The 17,734-nt window shown below is 40.1% G+C and overlaps 1 pseudogene; it reads right to left on the reverse strand.

The window, feature by feature from the left end:
• Nucleotides 1-9,216: 9,216 nt before the first annotated feature.
• LOC119540433 lies at nucleotides 9,217-15,134 on the reverse strand (annotated as a pseudogene).
• Between the last annotated feature and the right edge of the window lie 2,600 nt (nucleotides 15,135-17,734).

Below are 17,734 nucleotides of genomic sequence, written 5' to 3' on the forward strand. Positions count from 1 at the left end.
CACAGATTTTAACCTTTGCAAATGAGAAATTAAGTCACACAAAGTTGCTGTTGTTAGAAGCAGAACTAACTAAGCATATTTGACAAGCAACCTCCACAGAAGTTTTAACGAAAGTCTAGAGATGGAAGTTAATGGAATAAAAATATTTTTAAAAGAAAACACAAATCTGCCAAAAGACTAATTTCATAAATATCTTGCTAAATGTTATTTGCATTTGTATAGCATTATTCCACCAAGTATCTCCCCTGATTTTTAACAAGCCTGCCAAGACGCTAAGTGAGTGTGTGTGTGTGTGTGTGAGTGTGTGTGTGTGTGTATGTTTGAGTGTATGAGGAGGGTGGTGGAGATTAGACCAAATCATCTCCTTTGTAGCTATAAGATTCTATGGCTTCATTACAAACCATAAACATAATTGTTAATATTTATCTAACACTCTATGGATTTCCCTATTCTGGATATTTCATATAAATGGAATTATGTGTCTTGCTTCTTTCACTTAGCATGCTGTTTTCAAGGTTCATCCATATTGTAGTATGTATCACTACTTCATTCATTTTTATTGCTGAATAACATTCTAACAACTACATTTTGTTTAGCCATTCATCTGTTGATGGACATTTGGGTTATTTTCACCTTTTGGCTATTGTGAATAGTGTTGCATTTGGTTGGGTCCCTGTTTTCAATTCTTTTGTGTATATATCAAGGAATGGAATTTCTGGGTCATATGGTAATTTTTCGTGTAACTTTTTGAGGAACCATAAAGTGTGCCCATTTCATACTGAATGAAAAAAATAGTTTGAATTCAGGAAAAAATTTTGACAAATTCTAGAGTTCATGTTTTAACTAGAAAATGCATTATGTCTATGGCCTCAGTATCTGAGGGATCAGGGGATTCTCATCTTTGACTCTGGGACTCCTGGCTTTTCCACAGCACACTTGCTTTCCTTTTCCAGCAGCTGATCATGGGACTGCTTGGAATAAAGACTACATTTCCCAGCCTCCCTTGTAGCAGGGTATGGACATGGGAGTAAGTTCTGGCCAAGAGGGTGGAAGCAGAAGTATTGTGAAATAACTTGCAGGAACCTGCTATATGTGACAATATATGTGCTTTAATAAGATAATAACAAAGGTGGGCACTCTTTTTTTTTTTTTTTTTGCCTCTTTGAGAAAGGAATTTGTACGATGAAGTAACATTTATACTAAATGATTTATGCATGTCCCAGGATGATACACCATGGCAGCCAGCCAGCCAGGTTTTTGCATGCTCTATTTTTTTTTAAAGCTGAAAACAATCAAAAGAAGGAAGTTGAAGTCATTGAATCAAGGAATAAGAGTAAGCAGAGAGAATATGAAGTTGTAGTATAGTAGATATCAGAAATGGAGTAGGTCAGTAGGGTCTTGTTGATCTTCGGCTATTTGAAGAATTAACTGGACACTATGTTAAATCAAGGAACTCATGTTCTTAATATGTAACTGTGCTGTTCATTTATGAACTTGGTTTTCAGGATTCTGATCACTTACCACTTCCTTGGAAAGAGAGTCACATTTCAATATGTCTCACTGTCATAGAATTTATTTTCTGACATATTACTTGAATTTTCTCCTTTTCATTCTTTACAGGATGAAAAGTTATTGGTTTTAGAAATTCTCAAAACTAGAGAATTCACAAAACTAAACTAGTTGATTCACAGAAACTTTCTCTACCTCTGTTCTTGCGTTTTTTTTTACTTCCTTAGCTAAGGACATCCTTTTCTCTTATCTGACTGACTCCTGCAGCACTATGGCTCAGCTCAAGCATCTCTCTTTCTGGGAATCAATCATGTCTAGAAATCTGATTTAGATGCCCCACTATGTGCCCCTAACCCCCACAGATACCTCTGCCAATGCTCTTATCTCCAATGTTGTGGTTTTGTTGGCTCCTCTCTCTTCTCCACTGGATTGTAAGCTCCTTAAAATCATGGACTAGATCTCTCACTTCTGTATTCCTAGATCCCAGCAAAGAGCTTGCCTCATAGCAAATATTCAATACATTCCTTCTCCCCCCTTTACACATTTTTCTCAGATATATGATCAGAAAATTTCAAAACCACATTTTTGTTTAATATACTTTTAAAGTCAGGTTTATTGAGGAGCAATCCACATACAATAACATGAACACTTCTAAAGTGTATATAGTTCAATGAATTTTGGCAAATGTATACAATCCCGGAACTACTACCACTATCATGACATCAGACATTTCCATCACCCATTCCCAAATGTTCCATTGTGCTCCTTTGCAGCCCTCCCCTCCCTCATTCTCAGCTCCTGGAAACTGCAGATTTCTCTCTCTGTAGTTTTGCCTGTTGTAGGCTGTCATATAAATGGAATCATATGGTATATAGTCATTTGTGTTTGACTTTTTTCACTTGACATAATGTGTTTGGGTTCCACCCATGTTGCATGTATCAGAAGTTTATTCCTTTTCATGGCTAAGTAGTATCCATTGTATGCTTGCTGTTCCTGATTGTGATTGCTGCTGTTATGCAAAATACCAGAAATGGATTGGCTTTTATAAAGGGGAATTATTAGGTTACAAGTTTACAGGTCTAAGGCCTTGAAAGTGTCAAAATTAAGGCATCAACAAGAGGATACCTTCTCTGAAGAATGGCCAATGACATCCAGAACACCTCTGTCAGCTGGGAAGGCATGTGGCTGGCATCTGCTGGTTCTTTGCTCCCAGGTTGCATTTCAAAATGACTTTCTCCTAAATGTCTCTGGGCCTCTGTTTTTCTCCAAAATGTCTCTGGACATGTTTCTCTTAACCTCTCTCAGCTCTCTGCTTGTTTCTCCTGGAGTGTTTCTCTCTAAGCATCTGGGAGTCCTCTCTTAGCTTCTCTGGGGGCAAACTCTGGGCTTTATCTCTTAGTTTAGCATCTCCAAACATCCTTCTGTCTACATCTTCCAGCGTCTCCAAGTTCCAACTCTTGAACTCTCTTAAGTAATCCAGTGACCCAATCAAGACCCACCCTGCATGGTGGGGTCCACACCTCCATGGAAATAATTTAATCAAAGGTGTCACCCACAGTTGGGTGAGCCACATCTCCATGGAAACACTCAATCGAGAGGTTCTACTCAACATGATTGGGTTAAAAGATCATGACTTTTGTGGGAGACATAATATATCCAAACTAGCACACTTACTCTAAATCTGATTATCTATTTGATGAACATTAAAATTGCTTACACTTTTTGGTTGTTATGGACAATGCTGCTATATGCATTCAAATATAGGTGCTAATAGGATACGTATTGTCATTTCCCTTGGGTAAATATACTAAACTGTCATTTCTGGGTTGTATGGCAAGTATGTGCTTAGCTTTATAATAAAATGCTGAAATTTTCCAAAGTGATTGTACAAATAAACACTTTTACCAACAGTATATACAATTTCCAGTTAATAAGTGCTTTTAAAATGAATATCCTAAATATATTCATAGTTGAGTTTTTGTTTCATGTTTGTTAGTTCTGAGGTTTTTTTTTTTTTTTTTTTTTTTTTAACATACAAAACTAATTTATATAAAAGAGCTGGCTTTCTGTCTTTGCCCCACTCTTACATTTTTATCAGAATTTTGTTCTTGGCAGATAGGACAAGTTGAGGATAATTACTTAATATGAGAGTTAAAACTTTCTAGTTCTGAGGTTTTATTTCATGTTTGTCAGACATTACTAAGTTATTTTAAAAATCAATGTATAAAAAAAATAAATGGATAGCTATTCTGAGGCCTAGCTTTAATTTTTTTTTATTAGAGAAGTTGTAGGTTTACAGAAGTCATGCAGACAATACAAGGTTCCCATATACCTCCCTCACACACACAGGTTTCCCCCTTAACACTTTGCATTACTGTGGTACCTTTGTTACAATTGATGAAAAAATATTATCATTATACTATTGACTACAGTCCATAGTTTATTAGGTTTCACTGTTTATGTTGTACATCCTATGTTGTTGTTTTATTCTAGTAACTTCTCTGCAACTTAAAATTCCCCTTTTAACTATATCCAGATATATAATTCAGTGGTGTTAATTACATTGACAATGTTGTGCTACAGTCACTATTGTCTATTATCAAAACTTTTCCATCTTTTTTTTTTTTTTTTTATTTGCTTGCCAGAGTAGAAAGATGTTGTATAGGATCCATTCCTCCTCAAATATCTCCTCCATTGTTTTAGTCAGTATTCCAGTTTGCTAAAACTGCTGGAATGCAATATACCAGAAATATATCGGCTTTCACAATGGGTATTTATTAGTTTCAAATTTACAGTTCTAAAGCCCTGATCATGTCCCAGTTATGGCATCAACAGGACGATACCTTCTCTGAAGGCATCTGGGGTTCCTCTGTCACATGGGAAGGCACATGGCCAGTATCTGCTGGTCCTTCTCTCCCAGGTTTCATTGCTTTCAGGTTCTGGTTCCTACAGTTTCTGTGTGTCCTTGCTTGCTTCTTCCAGGGCCCTTCCCTCCAAGCTCTCTCAGTGTTTTTCTGTCCTTTATCCTCTCATAAAGGATTAACACCTACCTTAATGGGCCAGGTCACATCTCAGTTGAAATAACCTAATCAAAAGTTCCCACCCAAAATATATCTGCACCCACAGGAATGGATCAAAAGAACATGGGCTTTTCTGGGGTACATAACACGTTCAAGCCTGCACAGCAGTGATACTTGAAATTCCATCACTGCAGGGTCATTAAAATTTTTTTTCAAGTAACTTTTTCTGGAAATACTTTGTTTGAATTCACAGTCCCCAGGCAAGATCAATACAGTAAGCTGGTTATCTGACATTTTCACTCCATCAAGGTTTTTCAAGAGCATTTTCCAAAGGCCCAGCTGAGGGTTGGGTGGGAGAATCATTCAGAGCATGTCCAGGGAAAGGAGGTTGGAAGAGGACCCAGAGTGGGGAGCTGAGGATGGGAAAAAAGGGCCCCACGATGAGGGAGAAGTACAGCAAGTGACCAACCACCAACCTGGAAGGACGCTGGAACAAGTTACCATTTTACTTCTCTGCCAGCTGTGGCATAGAAGATCTGGGTTTAAGAATTAGCTGTACCACTTTCTAATTATGTTTCTTTAAGTGAATCTTGTAACCTCCTATTTAAACATTAGTTTTTTTCCATCTGGGATGCTAAGGAAATAAAACTCCATCTGCATCAAAGAAATTTTGGGGGCATTACATTATGCACATTGTTTATTAAAATGTTAAAGACAATATGTATTCCATGAGTGTCTTTTATTTTTTCAATTTAACCCCCACCCCCACGTAATCTTCTTCTGTTTAACTTTTGACTTTTACTCTGTACTTGCCTTATAAATAGCTTTCCATTCTCACCTTCATTTTATCTCTTTTCCTGCTCTTTTAAATATACTACACACTTTACAACAGGTAATCTGTGGTACTTCCATAAATTTCTTTCCACCATGGCCCATCTCAGATTCAGAGGACAAAATTCTGAGGGTTTAAATGTGACTGGGATGTGCCTTTCAGTTTCAAGTTCTGTGATATGTCAACAAATACTCAAAACACATTTCAATCCCACTTGAAGGGAGATTCAAATTGACCTGAGATACTGGTAGGAGTCTCCTTAATTTCTGAAGAAGTATAAGTGTTCTTCTGTGACTTTTTTGTTGTCTATAAGACAAGTATAAGAGCAGTTCAGTCACAGTCATTTAAAACACATCTTTAGGCAAGATGGCAGAGTGGTGATCTGTGGGTTTTAGTTACTCCTCTGGGGCAGCTGGTAGATATCCAGGAACTGTGTGGAATGGACACCACAGAGGAATCTGACTTTGGACACACATCATATAACACTCATGAGCATGTGGAGCAGCTGAGATCAGTGAAATATGTAAGTTCTCTTGGCCAGGGGGCCTGCACACCTCCCTGCCAGGCACAATCCTGAGGGAGGAGGGGCCATCGGTGCTGGGAACCAGGAGGGAGAACTGCAGTTGCAGAACTGATTAACAAACTCAGACTGCTGAACAAAAACTCCAACGATAGACAACTGAGACTAGACACTCAGACTCTGGGAGCAGTCAGCCTGACAGAGAGGAGATAGGGCTACAAAAACAGCAAAAACAACAACAACAAAAATAAACAAAAATAAAAACAGAGACTTTTGGAGTTGGGGGTGAACACAATATGGAGAAGGGCTGGGCTCAAACAGAATCAGGCACATATGCAAACCCAGGGGGCCAGGGCCCTTCTCTGAAAAGCTATTTTTTCTGGTTTCTTGATTGTTCCTCAATTGTTCTCCAACTCCTTGTCTTTTTGCATTTCAATAGCCCATCAGAACTGCAAGGACTGAATTAAAGAGCTTTTCTTTAAATAGTCTATACTGGGCCCTTCTTTTTCTTTTGTCGTTTTTAAATCTTTTTCTCTTTTTTTTAAAATAACTATTCTAAGTAGCCCAGTACAGAAAACCTCAAAGACTTGCAATTGGGGCCCAGGCAAGAGCAGAGCTAAGATAGCTCTGAGAGACACAGCAATAAGTCTAGTGGGGGAGAAAATTCACTAAAGTCCATAACTTCCCAAGAAAAGGGGGGCGTGGCCCAGCTCCAGTGGCAGCCCTCCTTTGGGGAACTCAGACCCCAGGGGCTGGAAATCAGAAACTAGATTCAGTCAGCCACACCCCCAACAGGGTCAGGGTCACTGGGAGAACTAAAGGCTCCATACCTCCTCACACTGGTGTGGGAGCTGCAGGCTGGCAAGCACCACCTGCTGGTCAGCACAGGAAACTCACAGAGTCTAAAGGCCTCACAGGAGGGTCTCATTATCAAGGAAACTCCATAGCCTCTTCCTGAGACCTGGGTCTCTCTGGACTGGGAAAACCTGACCAGGGTTGACCATATCTGAGGAGACGCTCACATAAAAAGGCTGCATACAGGCAGGGCAAGAAACAGAAAAACAAGAGGTAAAAAACTCTGATCAACTAAGTAGAACCTAAGTTAGAGGCCTAGAATAAGCTGAACTGAACACCAAAGGTTAGAGAACAAAGCCAACCAACAAGAAAACCCTAAGTAGAAGACTGAAAACAAGCTCCAGAATAAACTAATCAAGAAAGTCAGATGCCTAGACAGCTCAAGATAATGAACCATACTAGGAAACATGAAAATATTGACCAGCCAAAGGAACAAACTAATAGTTCTACCAAGATGCAGGAGTTGAGGCAACTAATGCTAAATCATTTCAATGAACTCAAGGAAGAACTAATTAAAGATGTTCAAGCAAATCTCCTAAATCAATTAAAAAATCAAGTCAATGACCTGAGGGAAGATATAGCAAAAGAGAAGAAGGCTATAAGGGAGACACTGGATGACCATAAAGAAGAAATCATAAACTTGAAAAACAAATGGCAGAACTTATGGGAATGAAGGGCATAATTGAGGAGAGAAAAAGACAATGGAGGGATACAACAGTAGATTTGAACAGGCAGAAGAAAGGATCAGAGAATTGGAAGACCAGACATTTGAATTCATATGCACAAAAGAACAGATGGTGAAAAGAATGGAAAAATACAAGCAGGATCTTAGGGAGATGAGTGACAACATGAAGCACAAAAATATACATGTTATGGGTGTCTCTGAGGGAGAAAAGAGGGGAAAGGGGGCAGAAAAAATAATAGAAGAAATATTCACTGAAAACTTCCCAACTCTTATGAGAAAAATTATAGATTCAAGAAGTACTGCATACCAGGACAGACCACCCTGGCTCACATGGTAACATGGAGTGAGGAGAACAGCAGAACAATTTATTGTACAAAAGGCAATTCAGTGCAAACGAAGAAACTCCACTTGGTCAATAGTTTCAAGATTTCTTATTGCCCTTGAGCAACTGAAAGTTTTTCTAAACATTTGATATTCAAATTGGGAGCTATAATGGAGAGCAAATGTATATAAAAGGCAAACACTCCATTTGAAACATTCTAACATTAGTTTTTTTCCCCTTCCTCTCATGGATGTGACAGGATTCCACTAAGAATGAAAAAACTGGTCATTACAAAGTGACTTTCCTGAATTAAAATATATACATCATTTAGACAGCAGATCCAAAAAGGTTATCAGGCATAATCAAGTTTCTTCTATGGCTTTTTACATCACTGAGGTACTATATGATAATCATCACTTCTGATATTTATATGTTTAACTGCTTTCCTATGAAAGCCATATTCAAAAGTGATCCTACTCCATTAGTCTGTAAACGTAACAGACAATCTAAGGAAACCACCTGAGGGGTTGCTACAAAGGACCACAATGGAAATGCTTGGGCCTTGACATCTATTAGAAAAAGGCAAAGCAATTAGTTTCAAATACTGAGAGACTCCAGAAGAATGGAAGCTCCTCTGGATAAACTGAAGAGATCCTCCCAGTTTAACCAAGAGGTTTAGCAGCAAGAAAACTGGGACTATGTACACCAAGTCAGGAATGGCTTGGAGGGATGGTGGCCAGTGGAGCAGGTAGAGGAAAGCCCTGGAGTGTCAGCCAATGAATAATGGCAGTATGGCTGGTTAGCCTACCACCCTCACATGAACTGATACACTCTATGAAGGAGGAAGGGTGGTCTAAAACTTTAGGATGAGTGATACAGGTGGAATTTCCCCAGTTTTTCTACAGGCAAGAGGACCTAGAAAGGAAAAATACCATAAAAGATTTGTTTAAACAAATGCCTTACATCTTGATACCTCTATTTGAATCTTTTAATTCATCATACAAATATGCAGCAAGCTGAACTTGCTCCTAAATGAAATGGGTTATAGAAAAAATTACTATTCCCAATGATTGGATAAATTGTGCTGGCACAGAAAGGATCTGAAGAAAGTATCATATCCAAGACGATCTTAGCAAAGTTCTTTCTAGTAGTACACCAGCCACTGCAGGCTCTGTATAATACTTATGCATCACCAGAAAACAGCCACAATCCTATTATGGGTCAAGTAGTAGCTCCTTTCAATTAGTAACACTAAAGATATGGTTTTAATTGCATAGTCTTTCATGACCGTGAAAAAAAAAAAGAAATGAGAACAAGCTCTTTTCCTGAAGGCCCAGGTTTACTCCAATGCAGCACTGGGCTAAGGACACTGCCAGCATGAAGCTTCAGCATGACACACTACCCAGAGATCAAATGTGTTTGATTACTGTCCCAGTCTTCAACATTCTTTTTTACAGTAACTGTAAAAATAAGTCACACATCCCCTAGATCCACAAACTCATCTTCTCGTTTGGCCAAGTCTTCTTCATCTCCCAAAGCTTTCCAACCGCTGGTAGGTAAGACAGGCTTGGAGGAATGTTGCTGGAGCAAAGCAAAAGGAAACAAGGAGGACAGGCGGACAGAATTCCTCAGCAGGGTGGGGGCCTCTGCCTGGAGGGCCACTACCCTGTGGTGTCACTCATCTATTTTCTCTTGTAAGCTCTGAACTTCCTCCATCATTTCCAAGAGTTTGCTCATAGTGGCCACTCTGCCACCACCTAGGATATGGGCTTCAGGAATCCAACACAAGTACCGCTGGGCCCAGACTTTGATTTCTGGTCCCTCTATGTGAGGCAACAACAAACTGTGGTAGTCAGCAGGTTTGCTGTGCCAGCTGTCATAGAACTCTCGAAGGTTATCGTGCAGCGCATCCGAAGACTTAATAAGTTTGCTTATTCTCTTGCCTAGGTTTTTTTTTTTTTTTTTTTGTGCCAGCCCCATTCATTAAATATAACTTTACTTCCCCACTGATCTGTAGCACCAGCACCATCAGAAAATTCCATATTTGTATGAGTCTGTTTCTGGACTCTTTATGCTGTTTCATCGGTCATTTCGTCTGTCCTTGCACAATTACCTCACTATCTTAGTTATCGGGGCTTTATCATAAGCCTTGATATCTTATTCTTTTCAGAAGCATTTTTACTATTCTTCTTTCAAACTTCACATACAATAAAATTCACTCTTTTGGTTTACAGTTCTGTGAGTTTTGCCAATCATGTAATCACCATCACAATCAAGATACAGAACAGTTCCATCACCTGCCCCCCCAAAACTTCCTTGAGTTGCCCCTTTCTGTTCTTTTTTTTTTATTTTGAAATTCAAAGTTATAGGAACAGTTGCAAAAACAATACTAACCCCATACAAAGAATTCCATCATACCCTGCCCCCCTCCCCTGATAGCTCAATCCACCAACTTTAACATGCTGTCACATTGCTATTTCTTTCCCTCCCTCCCTATCATCCATCATCTATTGCTCTGTCTTCTGAACATATGAAAGCTAGCTGCACACATCCTTGAACATACACTATAATTCACATATACACTTCCCATGAACAAGAACATTCTTTTATGCAATCCCATTAAACGCAGCTAAGAAGTACAAGAGATTCAACAATGATACAAAGCTTACATTCTATATTTCCTTTTCCTTATGTCTCAACTGTGTCCCTTTGAGCCACCTGTCCTCCATCCTCCAATCCCATCCAAGTTCATCCTTGGCATTCAATTGTCATCTGTTTAGACTTTTTTTTTTTTTCCAGTTGTGGAAACATATACAACCTAAATCTTCCCATTCCACCCCCTCCCTAGCCTTCCATTAGTGGGATTAATCACATTTAGAATGTTGTAATGCTCTTTCCCACTATCCATTACTAGAAATTTCCCTTCACCTCAAACAGCAACCCTATACTCATTTCTTAACTCCCCATTGCCCCTTCCCCCATTTCTCTTAAACCATACTCTACTTTTCATCTCTATGGTTATATTCTCTGATAATTTCTTTGTGTTTACTGTGGGGCTTAAAATTAACCTCTTAAATCCATAACAATCTTGTTTTTCTTTGATACCACCTTGACTTCAATAGGACACATAAACTATGTTCCTATACTCCTCCATTCCCCCACCTTTATATAGTTGTCTAAAATTACGTATTTTACATTGAGTTAAAAACCACTGATTTGTCATTAGAGTTTGTGTATTTTATATCATGTAGGAAGTAAATAGTGGAGTTACAGTTCAAAAATTATTGACTTCTATTTGTATTCCGTTGTGGTTGGAGAATGTGCTTTGAGTATATTCAATTTTTTTTTTAATTTCTTGAGGCTTGTTTTATGTCCCAGCTTATGGTCCCTTCTGGAGAAAGATCCGTGACCACTAGAGAAAAATGAGTGTCCTGGTGATTTGGGATGTAAGGTACTATATACGTCTGTTAAAATTTTCTATATCTCTTTCTCCTTTCTTTGTTTCTCTGTTGGTAGGGCTCCCTTTAGTATCTGAAATAAGGCAGGTCTTTTATTGGCAAAGTCTCTCGGCATTTGTTTGTCTGTGAAAAATTTAAGCTCTCCCTCAAATTTGAAGGAGAGTTTTGCTGGATAAAGTATTCTTGGTTGGAAATTTTTCTCTCTCAGAATTTTAAATATGTCATGCCACTGCCTTCTCGCCTCCATGGTGGCCGCTGAGTAGTCACAACTTAGTCTTATGTTGTTTCCTTTGTATGTGGTGAATTGCTTTTCTCTTGCTGCTTTCAGAACTTGCTCCTTCTCTTCAATATTTGACAGTCTGATCAGAATATGTCTCGGAGTGGGTTTATTTGGATTTATTCTATTTGGGGTTCCCTGGGCATTTATACTTTGTGTATTTATATTGTGTATAAGGTTGGGGAAGTTTTCCCCAACAATTTCTTTGAATACTCTTTCTAGACCTTTGCCCTTCTCTTCCCCTTCTGGGACACCAATGAGTCTTAAGTTTGGACATTTTATTTTATCTATTATATCCCTGAGATCCATTTCGATTTTTTCAATTTTTTTCTCCATTCTTTCTTTTGTTCTTTCATTTTCTTTTCTGTGGACTTCTAGGATATTGAGACATTGTTCAGCTTCCTCTAGTCTTGTATTGTGAATATCCAGAGTCCTTTTAATTTGGCCAACAGTTTCTTTTATTTCCAAAAGATCTTTTTTTTTAATTTACTATTGCAATGTCTTCTTTATGCTCTTCTAGGGTCTTCTTTATGTTGCTTATATCCTGGGCCATGGTCTTCTTGATGTCCTTTAAATCCTTTGCCATGTTTTCATTCCTTGATTGTAGTTCTTTGATTAATTTTGCCAGGTACTGTGTCTCTTCAGATATCTTGATTTGTGTGTTTGGAGTTGGATTCTCCATATCATCTGGTTTTATCATATGCATTAAGATTTTCTGTTGTTTTTGGCCTCTTGGCATTTGCTTTGCTTGATAGGGTTCTTTCAAGTTGTAAAAAAAAAATACCGATCTAATTTTTCAGAAACAGTTTGGTGGCGTACACTTTCTCTAACTAACCAGCAGATGGCGTCTGTGAATCACTATACCCCTCAAGGCAGTTCTCCACCTTGTCCCCGCAGTGTGCGGGGAAATGATTCTTGTGGGGTTCAGTTGGAGAACTCAGTTTGGGTGTGTTGCTGGAGCCGTCCACCCTGAATGTGAGGTGTATGTACGGATGGCCAGGGAGGAAGGACAGTTTTAATATTCAAATCCCCCAGGTTCCCGGAGATTCAAGGCCGCCGCAAGAGTCTAAGCCCTCATTTCATTTCAGCCCCAGACCGTCTATCTCACTGTCCCACAAACCACTGGACTTGGCGTAGTGTCCCTGGGTTCTCCGAGCAGGTCCCCCCTCCCAGCTGCAATCTTCCAGGGCCTCTGCCAAGAGGATGCCATGCTACATCACCAGTGCATGCTGTCCTTCTAGGGAAGCCCCGGGCCACCGGGCCGTGGAGGGGCACTTTCAGCCTGATGCAAAAATGGCAGAACGGGGTGTCTCAACACCCCCATCCTCGCACAGTTCTTCCTTCCCAGCTCCAGGACAACTGGCAGGGCTCTGGGCTGTGGGCACAGCCCCGGGCAGGAGTTTATCCAGCCCTGTGGGGAGCCAGCTGCAAGCTGCGGGGTTTCTTTCTGCTTCCGGCTCTTCCCTCCATTTCCCCAGCCCCGAGGGTATCTGCAGTGGGTTATCTTCCAGGCCAGACACCGAGAGGCCAGTCCAGCCCCCTCTTGCTGTGTTTTACTGCATGGTTCCCACTATCGCAACTGCAGCCACTCCTGGGTTTTTCCCTTGTTTTTTTTTCTTTTTTAAAAGAGCCCATCGGTCTCCAAACACCAAACCCTGGCTTCCCCAGATCTCCACGTTGCTGTGGGTCTTCCAGCCAGCTTACCCACTTGTTTCAGAATTCAGACTCCCGGTTTCACCAAGTATACGGCCCCTCTGGAACTAGGAGACCTTGTCCAGCTGGCGCATCACTGTAACCAGAATTCTGGGTCACTTTCTGGTTTTTATCTAGTGTTTTTCACGGAGGTATTTTTTTGCCCTGTCTCACCTAGCCGCCATCTTAGTTTTTCCCTAGAAGGATTTTAATTAAATGATCTGTTTCTTCCCTGAAAAACCCTCTTTCGGGAGATGCTTTAGATTGGGTGAGTGGCAGAGAAAGTTGTCATTGATGTTTGAAATGCCTTCCTTTTCGCTGGCCTCTGTCCAGTTTTGGCTTTTCCACATAAAGAGGGGTTTTGAGCAATGTCTGGGCTTTGGGTTCAGACTGTACAGACCAATCCCAAATGGTGAGCAGATTCAAAGGCTTGCTTTGTGTATCCTGGCTTTCCCTACTCATGTCATCATCTTTTTGATGGGGTGAATTGAAGAAGGTGCTAAAAATTGGTATGCATAGGCTATCTGACAAAACAGGTAAGTCTCTGTGAATTCAAATGCTGGGGGATACTGGTGCACCAGCTGCCACACACAATCTAAGAAAAGCAGGAACACGGGAACCTCTTCTTTGTCACTTTGGCGTAGATGGTTGCAGCGATCTAAGAAACAGTGCCCACCCACAATCCACTCCTTCTGGATGAGGCTCTGGAAACCAAGTCTGGTTCTACAGTGTTTGTCCATCATCACTTGCACCAGGGAGGAAACGACACAGCAGAGGTCAGAAGCATTCTCCTCTAAGAGAAGAACATTCATGTTTTGTGCTTCCATATATTCTGTAATCTCTATTGCTTTTTTTAGACAACGTCTGATTATGTCAAGCCAGCTGCTACTTTCCAAGAGAGAAAACCATTTTATATCTGTGTCCCAAAATTCAGTACTATTATCTATCAGAACTAGCTGCTTAAATTTAGAGTATGCAGTCTGGATTTCCTGCAGGGATAGGAAGTTGCTTGTTGGGTCTTCTGTTTTAACAATTTCATAGGGTGGCCTGTGGATGGTCTTGTAAATTCCATCTAAGAAGCTTTTTGGATTTATAAATTGCCATCATCCTGTTCTTTGGGCAGTGCTGACATTTTCAAAAGGGCACATCCATTGTGGCAAGACCAACACCACATTGGCATTCCATGACCATGAAAGCATGGAATATCCTCTTCAGGAAGAGGGATGGGGACAACAAAGTATGCTGGCAACCTTTCAGACTATATAGCCTTCATTGATGCTCACTGCCCTGTACTTCACGATGCCTTTGGTCCCCTCTAATTCCCAACACCAGTCCTTAAAGGTGTCAAACATTACAGTATGGTTCTTGGGATCTGTGGCTATACTGTTTTGTGCAGCAGTTGCATAGGAAAACAGAAACAAATGTTTAAGCAGTTTAGGAGCCTGGGTATGATGAATTATGCCACTGACAATCCTTTTGACTTCCTCTTCCTTTGTATACCTCAGACAAAAGTGGAATACTTGGAGGTCTTTGCAGTGGATGATGAGTTTCTCAGGATATTTCTTTAGTTGTCCAGAGAGAGTTTTTTTTTTTTCGCATCAAACACTCCATAAAACTGATCAACACAGTGAAGTGTAATGTCATTTTCTCCTATAACCTTATTCTTAAATTGAGTCTCATCATTATCCAGTGCAGATCCATCATTGCTCAAGAAAGCAGTCTTGAAGTCTGTGCAGACAAGTTTCCCAGCAGATCCCATGCTGACACAAATCTTCCTGGACATACCTGAGTACTGTGTTGGCTTCACAAAGCAGCTGTTCTCCTGGCAACAAGTGAAGAGTTACTTCCTTTTCTGTTATTTCCTTTTCATTTGTGTGAATCTCCTCCGGGTGCATGTACGACATGAAGGAGGGCTTGGGCGCCTTGGTGCCACCACCACCGCTGACTACCCCTTTCCCCAGCATACCGCCACCCTGGGAAACAGCGACCTGCAGGAGTAGACAAGGCGGCAGTTTGGGCTTTGGTAACAGCAGCGGCGGTAGCCACCAGCACCAACAGCTGGGGCTCCGCCCATCCCCAGGGCAGCTGTGACCAGGATGCCCTCAACATCCTTTCTTGATGAAAACACTTCAAAGGATAGGAATAGGAGGGAACTTTCTCAATATGATAAAGGCAATATACAAAAAACCCACAGCCAACATTGTACTCAATGGGGAAAGACTGAAAGCTTTCCCTCTAAGATCAGGAACAAGACTGGGATGCCCACTGTCACCATTGTTATTCAGCATTGTGTTAGAAGTGCTAGCTAGACCAATTAGGCAAGAAAAAGAAATAAAAAGCATCCAAATTGGAGAGGAAGAAGTAAAACTTTCACTGCTTGCAGATGATATGATTCTATATGTAGAAATCCAGAAAAATCTACGGCAAAGCTATTAGAGCTAATCAATGAATACAGCAAAGTGGCAGGCCACAAGATCAACATGCAAAAACCTGTAGTGTTCTCATACACAAGTAATGTGCAACAAGCGGAGGAAATCAAGAAAAAAATGCCATTTACAATAGCAACCAAAAGAATCAAGTATTTAGGAATAAACTTAACCAAGGCCACAAAAGACCTATACAAAGAAAACTACAAGAAACTGCTAAAAGAAATTGAACAGGACCTTAAAAAATGAAAGAACATACTGTGTTCTTGGATTGGAAGACTAAATATAATTAATATTTCAATTCTACCAAAACTGCTTTATAGATTCAATGCAATACCAATTAAAATCCCAATGACTTACTTTGCAGAAATAGAAAAACCAATAACCAAATTTATTTGGAAGGGCAACGTGCCCTGAATAGCCAAAAATATCTTGAGAAAGAGGAATGAGGTTGGAGGTCTCATACCACCTGACTTTGAAGCATATTACAAAGCTACAGTGCTCAAAACAACATGGTACTGGCATAAGGATAGATATACTGACCAATGGAATTGAACAGAGTGTTCAGAAATAGACTCTCACATCTATGGACAATTGGTCTTTGATAAGGCAATCAAGCCAAAGCAACTGGGACAGAGCAGCCTCTTTAATAAACGATGTCTGGAGAACTGGATATCCATTTCCAAAAGAATGAAAGAGGACCCCTGTCTTGCACCTTATGCAAAAATTAACTCAAAATGGATCAAAGATCTAAACATTAGTGCTAAGACCATAAAAGATTTTTAGAAGAAAATGTAGGGCAATTTCTTAAAGATCTTGTGATAGGAGGTGGTTTCCTAGACTTCACACCTAAAGCATGAGCAACCAAAGAACAAATAGACAAATGGGATCTCCTCAGAATTAAACACTTTTGTACATCAAAGGACTTTGTCCAAAAAATAAAAAGGCAGCCTACACAATGGGAGACAATATTTGGAAACCACATATCAGATAAGGGTTTAATATCCTGAATATATAAAGCAATCCTACAACTCAACAACAGAAAGACAAACAACCCAATTAAAAAATGGGCAAAAGACATGGACAGACACAATGGCCACTATCCAAAAAATAAAAAATTACAAGTGCTGGAGAGGATGTGGAGAAAGATGTACACTTACTCACTGTTGGTGGGAATGTAGAATGCTGCAACCACTCTGGAAGACAGTGTGGCAGTTCTTCAGGATGTTAAGTATACATTTGCCATATGACTCAGCTATTCTGTTACTAGGTGTGATGGTTAGGTTCATGTGTCAACTTGGCCAGGTAATGGTACCCAGGTGTCTGGTCAAGAAAGCACTGGCCTAACTGTTGCTGCGAGGACGAGATGTTTGTGGCTGGTTAATAAACCAACAGGCTGGTTTATTAAATCATCAGTCAACTGGCTGCAGCTGTGACTGATGATGTCAATGAAGGGCACGTCTTCCACAATGAGACAATGCAGTCAGTTGAAGACTTTTAAGTGAGACAGAGGACCTTCACTTCTTCTTCAGCTGACCAACGAAGTGTTTCCTGAGGAGTTTGTTGAAGTTGCCAGTTCGTTGCCTGAGGAGTTCATTGAACATCTTCATTGGAGTTGCCAGTTTGCTGCCTGCCCAATGGAATTTGGACTCATGCATACCCACAGTTGTGTGAGACACTTTTATAGATCTTATATTTATAGATATCTCTTGTTGATTCTGTTTCACTAGAGAACCCTAATTAATACCCTAGGTATATACTCAGAGGAACTGAAAATTAAGACATGAACACACATTTGTAAACCGATGTTTATCGCGGCATTATTCACAATGGCCAAAAGATGGAAATGGACCAAATGTCCATCAATGGAGGAGTGGATAAACAAACCGTGTTATCTCCACATGATGGAATATTAATGCAGCTGTAAGACAGAACAAAGACACGGAACATATAATAATGTGGATGAAACTTAAAGACATTATGTTGAGCGAAGGTAGCCAGAAACAAAAGGACAAATACTGTATGGTCTCACTAATATGAACTAACATTAAGGAGCAAACTTTGAGAGTTAAAAGCTGATAACATGGGCTACCAGGAGACAGAAAGATAGTAGAGTTCGGGCATTTCATGCTAAAGGA

This window comes from Choloepus didactylus, chromosome 7 (genome assembly GCF_015220235.1).
Source record: "Choloepus didactylus isolate mChoDid1 chromosome 7, mChoDid1.pri, whole genome shotgun sequence".
Taxonomy (NCBI): Eukaryota; Metazoa; Chordata; class Mammalia; order Pilosa; family Megalonychidae; genus Choloepus; species Choloepus didactylus.